The sequence below is a fragment of the Scyliorhinus canicula genome, chromosome 18, assembly GCF_902713615.1.
Source record: "Scyliorhinus canicula chromosome 18, sScyCan1.1, whole genome shotgun sequence".
Lineage (NCBI taxonomy): Eukaryota > Metazoa > Chordata > Chondrichthyes > Carcharhiniformes > Scyliorhinidae > Scyliorhinus > Scyliorhinus canicula.
The window spans coordinates 128,046,948-128,060,334 of record NC_052163.1 but is presented as its reverse complement, the minus strand read 5'-3'; positions in this window follow the sequence as shown (position 1 = coordinate 128,060,334).

The window sequence follows — 13,387 nt, the reverse complement described above, 5'->3', positions numbered from 1 at the left end:
AGTCAATGCAGATACTTTCAGATATTAGACTTTGGTAAGATGTTTAAAATGCCACTTCAAGGTAATAGCCAAAATTGATTAATTATGTGGTTAAATTAAATGCAAGCTTTGCAGCAATGTACGTATGCTTTACAGAGTTACTTTATTTCATACAATTATGGGAGAATGACCAAATGATTTTGTAACAATAATTCTCTGACTGCTTTAGTCCAATCGAGCCTGCAGCAGTTGCAAGTTTTGGGTGTTGAATACTTGGCAGGGAATGAGGGTAACTGGCTATCATTGGAGAGATAAGGTCGATGCTCAGCAGATGATTGTGGGCTTCGCTGTACCTGCCTGGAGCAAAGTTTTGTTAGTGAATAAAATAATTCAGTTTTAACAGCTGAGGTAAATTGTGTCTTCCCTCAGGCTCCCCGAACAGCCAGAGACATCTCCCGCAGAACAGGCTTTCTGACTAACGATGTGACAAGTCTTCACATGAACGTAATAAACTGGACACCCTGAGTCATGAGGAAGGCAATCAGCAGCTAGCTGAGTGTTCACAGAGCAGAAAAGGTCATAGGTTCAATCACTGGATTGTGCTGAGTGTGTTGGGATGTGGCAAATGATTTCCATATCTCAAGATTAGAAGATAATATCAGTTAGTAACCACAAGGTGATTGGAATGTCTTCAAAAGTTATGCCAAACCTGTACAGAACTTTGATCAGATCCCATCTACCATTTTGGATTCAGCTCGGGCATCGGAATTTGGGAAAGAGGGAATGGGCCAGGATTCTCCGGTCTCTCAGCCGCGTTGTTCTCGGCTGCCTGCCATTCGCTGGCGGTGGGATTCCCTGCTCCCGCCGCTTGTCAAATGGGATTTTCCATTGAAGCCGCCCTATACTGCCGGGGAACCCAGGGGCGTGGGTGCGCTGCTGGCGGGAAAAGCGAATCCCACCAGCCAGAGAATCGCGGCCAATGTTCTGGCAGGGTACAACACAGATTGTGATTCCCAAGCTGAATTGGTTAAATTGTAAGGCGACGTTATATTAACTTAGTTTGCATTCCCTTGAGTCACCTCCAGGATGGATCTCATTGCAGTGTTTAAGATGACTAAGGGATTGGGTAGGATTTTCAGAGGCATTGTAGAACATGATAGCACAGTCTTAAACCAATCACTAGGTGATGTTGCAGCTGTGAAATCAGAAAATATCTGAACGGGCTGGTTTAGCACAGGGCTAAATCGCTGGCTTTTAAAGCAGACCAAGGCAGGCCAGCAGCACGGTTCAATTCCCGTACCAGCCTCCCCGGACAGGCGCTGGAATGTGGCGACTAGGGGCTTTTCACAGTAACTTCATTTGAAGCCTACTTGTGACAATAAGCAATTTTCATTTCATTTTTCATTCTCACCTTGGGCGGGATTCTCCGCTGGCTGCGCCGAAATCGGGAAACGCGATTGGGCAGAGAATAGGTTCCGGTGCCAAAATCGCGGCTGGTGCTGATTTCAACGCCAAGTCACCTTGACAGCTGTGCCATTGCATTCCGGAACGCATGTACAGTAAACGCCATTGGCATGTCATTAGCGGGCCTGACCGGATATTCTCCGGGGCCTCCACAACTCTCCGCCTCCAATGGGCCGAATTCCCAATGGTGCGGTTCACTTGTGCTTTTAAAAAGCGTGAAACCTGCGTCGGGGCTGCTGAGGGAGAGAGAGGAGGTACGGAAAGTGACCAACATTACCGTAGTTTGCTGGTAGTTGCGCTGCTGACTGGGGCGGGGTGGGGGGCTTCTGCTAAGGCCGAGGGGTGTAGCGGGCGGTGGTCAGCAGCTGGGTTGAGAGGTCAGGGTGGCCGGGCACGGAACACCATTGCTGCAGCCGGCAAGGCAGCCATGCAGCTGCGCACACCGCTGACTGCCCACTGTGAACTTAGGGTCACGGGTCACAAGAAAAGTTATGGGAATCTATAACTCGCTCTCCCAAAAAGCTACGAATGCTGGATCAATTGAAGTTTTTAAGACAGAGATCGATTGTTAGGTATGGCTATCAAGGGATTTATGGGGACAAGGATGGGTAAAGGGAGTTGAACTGCAGATAAACTATTATGTAATAGAATAGCAGAACATATACTCAAAGAGCAAAGTGACCTATTCCTGTTCCCAGTTTTCCAATGCGCAGATAACACTGCCTTATTCCCTCATCATATGTGGCAATTGCTTGTGTTTATAGCTAAGAATTAAATCCACATGTCCACAGAATTTCAGATGTGATTGCTAGACAACAGATTAAATATTAATATTTGTGAAGACTTCCAGTGGCGGCCATGAGCTGAGCTGTTTCATGAAAGGTGCTGTCTCCTCGAAACTTCTTATTAGACCTGACTAACCCATCACACAGGCACCAACCTAACCCCCACCTACCACTCGGTGAAAGAGGAGCTCATGTCGGCAACGAAGTCGGCATGAGAGACCCTGCTGGCCGTCATAAAGCAATGGACAGAGCGGAACGGAGACTGGAGGTCCAGGAACCGCCGACCAGGATGAGCGGATTGCTTTGCTCGAAGCCGAGGTGGCCAGGTTGGGGATGATCCAGGAGGCGCGACAAAGATAACAGGACCCGCCGTTGGACGCTGCAGACCGTCAGGCTACCAGAGTCCAGAGGGTAAGAACCTGATAGAACTCGTCTCAAAGATCCTTGGGAAACTGGTCGGAAGGGAGGTCTTCACCAAGCCCCCAGAGGTCGCCGGGCTCACAGATCACAAAACCCCACGGTGGGGGAACCACAACAGTTCACATGCTTCAAGACAAGGAGCGGGTTCTGAACTGGGCGAGGAGCACGCTGCGGTGCGTAAGGGTGATAATTGATTTCTCGCCACGCTATGGCCAAATCCCGATGTTGTCTATGGAGCAGGCAAGTTGCATCGCAAACTGTTTGTTGCCTGGCGCGGTTCTCATTATCTGCCTCTCCCGCTATTCGCCAGCCTCGTTTCGCTTGAGCGAGCGCGTAATGAGGCTGGGGAATCGCTCCCGTAGCCTTTCTGCAGGAAACGCACTTAAGAGAGAAGGGCTGGCTGAGGGTAAGGAAATGCCTCCGGTGTGCTTCAACACAAGGACTAGGGGGGGCCATACTGTTCAACAAAAGAGTAGCCTTTACAGCGACGAACACGGTAACGAACCCAGCGGGTCGATACATAATGGTTAGCGGGACCCTGGAATAGGCCTCGGTGGTACTTATAAATATGTATACCCCAAACTGGGACGACGCTGAGTTCATTAAAAGGACTGTGGCTTTGGGCGGCACGGTGAGTTTGCACATTCTCCCCGTGTCTGCGTGGGTTTCACCCCCACAACCCAAAGATGTGCAGGGTAGGTGGATTGGCCATGCTAAATTGCCCCTGTGTCTGCGTGGGTTTCCTCCGGGTGCTCCGGTTTCCTCCCACAAGTCCTGAAAGACGTGCTGTTAGGTGAATTGGACATTCTGAATTCTCCCTCAGTGTACCCGAACAGGCGCCGGAGTGTGGCGACTAGGGGCGTTTCACAGTAACTTCATTGCAGTATTAATGTAAGCCTACTTGTGACATAGAACATAGAACAGTACAGCACAGAACAGGCCCTTCGGCCCTCGATGTTGTGCCGAGCAATGATCACCCTACTCAAACCCACGTATCCACCCTATACCCGTAACCCAACAACCCCCCCTTAACCTTACTTTTTAGGACACTACGGGCAATTTAGCATGGCCAATCCACCTAACCCGCATATCTTTGTACTGTGGGAGGAAACCGGAGCACCCGGAGGAAACCCACGCACACACGGGGAGGACGTGCAGACTCCGCACAGACAGTGACCCAGCCGGGAATCGAACCTGGGACCCTGGAGCTGTGAAGCATTTATGCTAACCACCATGCTACCGTGCTGCCCCTCGTGCTGACAGTAATGAAGATTATTATTACTAAAAGAGATTATTCACTCACTGCTGTTTGTGTGACCTTTCTGTGTGTAAATTGGCTGCATTGCAACAGCGACCACACTTTGATGGTCCTGCTTGTGCTCTGGCATCCGTTAGGAACATCCTGACATCATGAAAGTCTTTCTATTTCTTTCCTCCTGAATGATAATGATTTGATTACAAAGCAAAGCTACACACCGCACTGAAAGCTGATTACTGTCACTTCCCACTTACTGTCATTTTCATTGCAGGCAAACTGGAAGTGACAATGAGGAGCTCCGCTCAAAGTTCACTGGTGGGATTTGTAACTGAAACTGACTTTGACATTGTTCTTCAGTGTATGTTTGTAATCGCTTTTTTAAGCCTGTCTCCCTGGTGACATGGTGATAAAAGGAATTGAATTGTTGAACAATGCGTTTACATCAAGACTTGTTTTCAAGGTCATATTGTTCTATCTGCGAGGTAGAAACAATACCTGTTACAGTTTGCAAATGTGCTTGAAATTCGGAATATTTTTAATCGTAGTTCTGATAAATGGTCTTAGTAGTTTCCAGAATGTTAGGTTAAGTTGTAAAGGGGGTAAATTGTAAAGGAGTGGGAGAGGGGCTGAGTTAACTCCAAGAATGCATATCAGCCTCTGCTTCAATAAATTGAAAGCACTTATACTGTAATATTAATATTGTCAGAAATATTATATGAACTTCTGCCCAGTTTTAAAATCTCCGAGTTGAATAGCAGACCTGTCTCCCACTTTCATCTCTGTGTTTGCAAGTTGTGAGTTCCTGTCTTGCTCCAGGACTTGGGTATGTAATCCAGGCTGAAGTAAACCAGTCTCTACTGCGGTACTGAGGCAGACCCTGGGCACATTGCTCGATAAGCATGGGTCAGCTGAGGGAACTGGAATCCTATGGGCACTCACCTCCATACTGCTGAGCACACAGTATGCCAGGACAGGCCTGCTGTTACACTGAGTGTGCGTGAGCAGAGCACAGGCCAAGCTCATGTGATCTGCACTTCCCAAAACCTGCGTCCTTTCTAGTTAAATGATTGCTCAGAATCGCCAGCTGGGTTGGGAATGAGGTCACTGCTGCATTTACACCATCGGAGCAATTATGCAGATTTACACGTCCTCGCGCTTTCTGATGGTCACCTGGTAAATTCAGTGATCTGAACAGCTGATCGCTGCCTGCTGCCATTCAACACAGTTCATTAGCAATGGATGCAGTCTTTGCCATTGAGCCAAACATTCTGTACTCAAAAGAAAGAAGGGGCGATGCAAAGTTAAAGAGTCACAAAACCACAGTGAACAAAACAAACAAAAAAACTTCCCACCTATGGAAAAGACACAAGTGCCGTTTTCCACTGCAGAGACCTGCTCCTGTGTGTGGCAGGACAGTCAATGACCAGAGGATACATTGAAACCAATTGACACAAAAGCCAGGGACTTGGGGAGTTGTGGTGCAAAACGTGAGATTTTGTTTTTATTCATAGCAAGTTGTTTGAAGCTGGACAGTCTGGAAGGTGCGGTGGAAGAAAATTCAGTTGAATACTTACCCAAAGAGAAGAAACATTCTGGTTATAGGGAAAGTGCAGGGGAGTGGAATTAAAGGCTGCCTCATTTGAAGCATCAACAGAGGTGCTGTGTCGTGATCGCCTCCTCTGCTGTGTAGTCCGAATCTTAGCCCCAATTCCAGGGCTGGACTGATGTTCCTCTGCGGATTGTTTGAAGGTGGAAGGGGCTTGGCACATAAAATCCAGCCATGGTTGTCCAGTCACCTACCCACCCACCCCTGTCTGAGATTTACAGTTGGAGGGCTGGCATCGGGTTGCCTACACATCCTTTGGTTTATCGAGGATTTTAAGTGGAGAATGAATGGCCACTGAAGGGTGCCATCCCAGCATTGCAGCCTGTATTTTACCCATGATATGGAGATGCCGGCGTTGGACTGGGGTGAGCACAGTAAGAAGTCTTACAACACCAGGTTAAAGTCCAACAGGTTTGTTTCAAACACTAGCTTTCGGAGCACTGCTCCTTCCTCAGGTGAATGAAGAGGTATGTTCCAGAAACATACGTATGGAGAAATTCAAAGATGCCAGACAATGCTTAGAATGCGAGCATTTGCAGGTAATTAAATCTTTACAGATCCAGAGATAGGGCTAACCCCAGGTTAAAGAGGCGTGAATTGTCTCAAGCCAGGACAGTTGGTAGGATTTTGCAAGCCCAGACCAGATGGTGGGGGGTGGATGTAATGTGACATGAATCCCAGGTCCTGGTTGAGGCCGCACTCATGTGTGAGGAACTTGGCTGAAAGTTTCTGCTCGGCGATTCTGCGTTGTCGCGCATCCTGAAGGCCGCCTTGGAGAAGGCTTACCCGGAGATCAGAGGCTGAATGCCTTTGACTGCTGAAGTGTTCCCCGACTGGAAGGGAACATTCCTGCCTGGCGATTGTCGTGCGTTGTCCGTTCATTCGTTGTCGCAGCATCTGCATGGTCTCGCCAATGTACCGCGCTTCGGGACATCATTTCTTGCAGCGTATGAGGTAGACAACATTGGCCGCTTCGCACGAGTATGTACTGCGTACCTGGTGGGTGGTGTTACCACGTGTAATGGTGGTATCCATGTCGATGATCTGGCACATCTTGCAGAGATTGCCATGGCAGGGTTGTGTGGTGTTGTGGTCTTTACTCTGAAGGCTGGGTAGTTTGCTGCAAACAATGGTTTGTTTGAGGTTGCGCGGTTGTTTGAAGGCAAGTAGTGGGGGTGTGATGGCCTTGGCAAGATGTTCATCTTCATCGATGATGTGTTGAAGGCTGCGAAGAAGATGTCGTAGTTTCTCTGCTCCAGGAAAGTACTGGACGATGAAGGGTACTCTGTCGTTTGTGTCCAGTGTTTGTCTTCTGAGAAGGTCGGTGCGGTTTTTTGCTGTGGAGCATTGGAACTGTTAATCGATGAGTCGAGGACCATATCCTGTTTGTACAAGAGCATCTTTCAGCATCTGTAGATGTCTGTTACGCTCTTCCTTGTCTGAGCATATCGTGTGTATACGGAGGGCTTGTCCATAGGGGATGACTTCTTTAATGTGTTTAGGGTGGAAGCTGGAGAATTGGAGCATCATGAGATTATCCGTGGGCTTGCGGTAAAGCGAAGTGCTGAGGTGACCGTCCTTGATGGAGACGAGTGTGTCCAAGAATGCAACCAATTCTGGAGAGTAGTCCATGGTGAGTCTGATGGTGGGATGGAACTTATTGATGTCATCGTGTAGTCGTTTCAGTGATTCTTCGCCGTGGGTCCAAAGGAAAAAAATGTCATCAATGTATCTGGTGTATAACGTCGGTTGAAGGTCCTGTGTGGTGAGGAGGTCTTGTTCAAACTTGTGCATGAAGATGTTGGCGTATTGAGGTGCGAATTTGGTCCCCAAGGCTGTTCCGTGCGTCTGGATGAAGAACTTGTTGTCAAAGGTGAAGACGTTGTGATCCAGAATGAAGCGGATGAGTTGCAGAATTGTGTCTGGAGATTGGCAGTTGCCGGAGTTGAGTACTGAGGCTGTTGCAGCAATGCTGTCGTCTTGGCAGGTATCTTACCCATGGCAGAGGGAAACCCAGGCTATGCAGGAAGCCCAGCGGTTTTAGCTGTGCATGCTGATGTTGGGCTGGAGGGGGTCAACCTCCTTTGTGGGCCTGCTGTCACTGTCAGAGGGCTCCCCCGACACTATCCCCCTCTTTATCCCTGGGTGGGCTTGCCACGGCAATTGAGGTGGGGGGTGGGAAAGATGAGGGGCCACAGGTCCCTGTAAAATCCAGAGTCAGGTTATTACACTGTCTTCTCTTTTCACTTCTTAATACGAATGGGCGAGTGCGATCTGAACAAAATGCTTTGACAGGGTTAGATTTGCACCAAACAGTTAAAAGCAGAGAGCACCAATAATACACCAGAAGTCTGCTTGTTGGATATGGAACTGAATCATTTCACCCTCACCCCTCCCCCTATCCTCCCATTCTTCAGAGAGCTGACCTTTCCTTAGCTAAGGCTCCCTGGACACATTCCTAAGTGACCATTGTTCATGTGTGATTTTATCTAAGCCTGACCTTTCCTCATCTGACATCTGCACATCCAGACTTCCATTGTGTCCGGATCGCAATCAGGACTTGCTGGCTTATTCTTTTTCCACTTTTTACCCACTGGGGGTAAGTCCGATTATGGCAATCCCCCCCACTTTCACTAGGATCACCTATTGATATCAAATCCATTAAATCCAATCGGTCTTTGAGCTTAGGATGAAAGCAAATTACTGGGTGGATGCTGGAATCTGGAACAAAAACAGAAAATGCTGGAAAATCTCAACAGCATCTGTGAAGCGAGGAGGGAGCTAACTTTTCAAGTCTGGATGGCTTTGACAAAGTGTCATCCAGATTCAAAATATTAGCCCTGCTCTCCCCCCACTGATACCTGTTGTGGTTTGAGTTCAGGATAGTCATTAGCTGTATGGCTTAGCTTGTTTATTGGACCATTAGTAGATCCCAGAGAGTTAGTGAAAGAGGGCAAGATCACTGAATCACAGTGATCACAGGGGGGGGGGGGGGGGGTACTGGTATAGGGTGGATATGTTAGGCTTGAGTAGGGGGTGATCATTGCTCGGCACAACATCGAGGGCCGAAGGGCCTGTTCTGTGCTGTACTGTTCTATGTTCTATTCGGAAATTCCAACACAGGATAAATCGGAGTAGAATTGTGCTGTAATCCACTCAGAAAAGCATTGCTGTTTTTGTGAACAGCCTCCCAGGTCTGTGGGATGGATTGTGGGTCATGACTTCAGTCAGGTCCTCCTGGTCAGTTACAGTGGATTCAGCAGCAACAGTTTACCACAGATTACAGTGGTGATATTACACAGGGCTTGAGATACCATTCATTAAGCTTTGTACTTGGCACTGGTGATATGGTGTGTGCCTATTCTTTGCTAGACACCCACCACATCCTTTCACCAATTGGATCCAACATAGTTTTGGCGTGGGCGTCTAAAATATTGAGAACATGTTAATGCCTACTGCAAGTTTCAGACTCAAGTGCTGATTAAACATAATTTTCATTGTTCCTGGCATCCACTTCATTGAAAGTGAGGAGTGTTCTGCTTGGTACACAGTACACAGAGAATGACTCAAGGTCAGAGAGCGAGGTCACACTGATTCTTGGATGTGGCACTGGTGGTCATAGAGGAGGAAAGTCCTCCATCCGCTGGGGATGCCACTTCACCCTCCAACGCCGTCCAGCCTCTCTCCCTCCGGCAGCAGCCAATGCTGCTCTCCGTGGGCCTCAGGCCTTCCTCTCATTCCCCAGCTCCCTGAAACATTCCATCTTCCAACACTTTCCCTCTTCCCAGAGGCCCTCTGCCTCCCCTCGATGTCCCACTCGAGTTCAGAGCTCATCCCTCCCCCTCATACTGGCAGAGACTCTTCTTCTCCAGTCTCGAATGCCAAGTTTGTGTTGCCATTTTCTGCTTTTTTCCCCAAAATTCAGAAAGGCAACTGCTAAACAGGAGAGAGAGTTTTGACTTTGAGGCATATACAGCTGTTTGTAGCGATGTAAATGCGACCCACCAAAATAGGATTTCTTCTACACTGTTAACTCCCACCCCTGGAAATCGGAAAAAATGTGGTTCTCATTTCTTGGAATTCACTTTCTATCGCGGTACATCACACGCACCGAGAGTAGCACATGTTTAACACCACTGGCACTCTCGCGATATCAAACCGGCAAGGTGCATTTTGATCCTACTCAAAATATTGAACACATACCAATGGCTGAACCAAGAATAGATAAAACTTTATTCAATCAGTGTTGAAATGATGAGTAACTCTAGACGTTAGATTTTTCTGGTTGGGAGCAAAATCTCAAATATTAATAAGACAGATAGCTCCTTTAGCATTGTGCAATGCCCCAAGGTGCTTAACTGGAGCATTAGCAAACAAAATTTGACACTGAGACACATGAGGTGATATGAAGGCAAGTGAAGAGGTAAGTCATAAGGAGTGTGTTAATGAAGGAGAGAGCGAGGTTGAGGGGTGAAAGCAAGAAGACAAGAATTATGAGCAGGTGTAGGCCCCCATGAACCTGCTCCAACATTGATAAGATTATGGCGGGCCTGATTGAGGCCTCAAATCCACATTCCAGTCTGCCCCACATAATGCCTGACCCCCTTGCCCATCTCAAAACTATGAAATTCAGCCTTGGCTATATTCAATGACCCAGCCTCCACTGCTCACTGGGGAAGAGAGTTCTCTGAAAGGAAATAAATTATTTGGCCTGGGTTTACCCCCCCCCCCCCCCACTACCTGGAGAGTTGGTGGGGAACGCTTTCCCACTGACTCCGACAGGCCCGCCACCATTCTTAACACAATTGAGTGTGGATTGGCAGCAGGCCGGACTTCCGTCTGCACTCAGAAGGAATTCCCACCTTGCAGCGCGGTCGGCAATCAGATTGGTCCTCCCCCCCACCTTCCCGCCCGAGATTAAGGATGGCAACTTTTTTTATTTCCCAGCCTGATTTGTCCAGCACCCACCAGCCTGAGGAGGAAAAGGGCCTGAAGTTCCCACTAATTGGGGAAAGGGCGGGCTTCCTATTTGAGGCCCTGCCGGCCCACCGTAGTGTCACATCCAGTGAGGGCGAGATCCAGATCACGAGATTTGCGACGCTCGGCACGACGTCAGATCTTGCGAGGTGTTGTGAGATTGAATCCCGAGTCAGGCGCAACGAGGCTGTCCAATCGGGCCCAAGGTCTATCTAAGGTCCCCGACAGCTGCAATAATGCTTCCCTTCTTTTATACTCGATTCCTCTTGAAATAAATGCCAACTTTCTATTTGCCTTCCTAATCACTTGCTGTACCTGCAAACTAACTTTCGGTGATTTGTGAACCAGAATGCCCAGATCCCTCTGTACCATAACGTTCTGCAGTCTCTTCCATTTCCGATAATGTGCTGCTTTTCTCATCTTCCTGCTGAAGTGGATAAGTTCGCATTTTCCCACATTTCCCATCGACCAGATTTTTGCTCACTCACATAACCATGTCTAAATCAGTTTGGAGACTCTCTATCTCCTCCTCACAGCTTACTTGCTCACCTATCTTTGTGTCATCAGCAAATTTAGCAACAATATGTTCCATCCCTACATCCAAGTCAATGATATGAATTATAAATGACCCATTATCGCTACTTTCTGCTTCCTGTTAACCCTCCAATCTTTCATCCAATGCCGGTGTTACCCCAACACCGTGAGCTCCCATTTTGTGTCGTAACCTTTGACGTGGCAACTTATCAAATGCCTTTTGGAAATCCAGGTTTCCCACATCTGCAGGTTCCTCTTTATCCATATTGCTTGCTATTTCTCGCAGACACGGGGAGAGCGTGCAGACTCCGCACAGACAGTGACCCAAGCCGGGAATTGAACCAGGTACCCTGGAGCTGTGAAGAAACAGTGCTAACCACTGTGCTTCATTGCAACATTATTCTGCTTTTGGGAACATCATGGGCAAAAAATCCTTGAAGCTGAAGACTGCAGGGACTCATCTAGCCAATGGCAGGTGCTGTTAGATGCTGTGCTATAACAAGCTCTGACCTGACAGTAAGCAGCACATTAGACAAGGAGGAAGACCTTTGAAGCAGAACACAAAGAGAATTCTACATTTTTGCCACAAACTCTGCAGCAAGTTTGGCTTCCACTTGAGTTAAATTTTTTACTGCTCCAAACCCTGAGCACAATGGCCAAGCCGTAAGCACTCACCTCCTCACGGGGAGCTCAGGCAGCGAGGCAGACCTCATTATTTCATCGCACGACTGGGGACTCTCTTTCAAGCCTCCCCCACACCAGGTCTCCCACAGCAAGACCACAATCTTCTACTGCTTTAGCTGGAAAAGCTGAGTGACTAAGCAGCCCTCCCACTCAACACACTCGACAACTGAGGAGTGACACTCACCTTTTTGGGAACTAAATGTCAGCTGGCCGCAAAGGGCCAGTGACTACAGCAGAAAATTCTAAGAATTTAACCCTGGACCTTCACACCCCCATTTGTTTTGTGAATCAGGCATGGCCAGCTTTAAGTCCGCTACAATAACTGAAGCGATGTGTGTGTACTTTTCAAAGGTTCCCCACCACCCTCTGCCCACGCTCCTCCTGCACCCCACATGCTGCACTGTGGGAAAATATTGTAGCTTTGTGATAATTACAGTTGGCTGGATTTTTATTTTTATTTTTAAAGTTCATTTATGGTTTACGTAGGTGAAAGCCAATATTTGTCGCCAGTGTGGCTTTGCCAATACCTGCAGTACTCACACAATGTGAGACCACAAGATCACAGTCGAAGGCTAGAACATAAATTATAATTTGCACAATGTACACCAAACTGAACTTTTGCATTAATTGCCACTTCATCACCTCCTCTCTATGCCGACACCTACTGACCATATCATTTGCATTAAGGGTATCTCTGTTTTTCAACATTTGACGATCATACTTGTGTAAAGCGTTAGTTATGGTTTTAATGGTAGCATTCCCATCGATGAGTCAGAAGGCTGTGGATTTGAGCCCCACTCTACAGACTTAAACTTAAAAGACTTCCCATGTCTACAAATTAATGTGTTTTCTCTAGCTTGTTTTACCGAGAACAGATCGCTAGCTTGAAGCCAGAGGCTGTGGGTTGAGAGGTGCCATTTTGCACCAAGTGTAGCTGACCATGGGCGGGATTCTCCCCTACCCGGCAGGGTAGGGGGTCCCAGCGGGACGGAGTGGCATCGGGCCGCCCCAAAGGTGCGGCATCCTCCGCATCGTCAGGTTCTAGGCCCGCCCCAAAGTGGTTGGCGCCCCTCCGGCCGACGGGAAAGGGGCTTGGCGCCACGCTAACTGGCGCCGAAGGGCGGCTGGCGCGAGTCGGCACATGTGCGGGAGCGCCAGCGCGTGCTGGTGTCATCCACGCGCATGCGCAGAGGGATTCGCATCCGCACCGGGAATGGCGGAGGAACAGCCTCCGGTGCGGAACAGTAGAGTGGCCCCACGGCACAGGCCCGCCCGCGGATCGGTGGGCCCCGACCGCAGGCCAGGCCACCGTGGGGGTACCTCCCGGGGCCAGATCCCTCCACGATCCGCCAAGAACCCTGGAGACCGCCCGCGCTGCCAGGTCCCGCCGGTAAGGGACCGACTCTAATTTATGCTGGCGGGACTGGCAAAGAACGGGCAGGACTTCAGCCCATCACGGGCCAGAGAATTCGGTCAGCCCCGGGGCCCATTGAGTTGCGCCGGACCCCGCCATTCTCCGAGGCGGGCGGCACGACACACGCCAGGGCAATTTTTGGGGGGATGGGGAGGAGAATTAGGAGGACAGCGGGGGGCGGGATTCACGCCGACGCCCGGCGATTCTCCTACCTGGCAGGGGGTCGGAGAATCCCGCCCCAGGAGTCTCTCCCATTTGTTACTGCT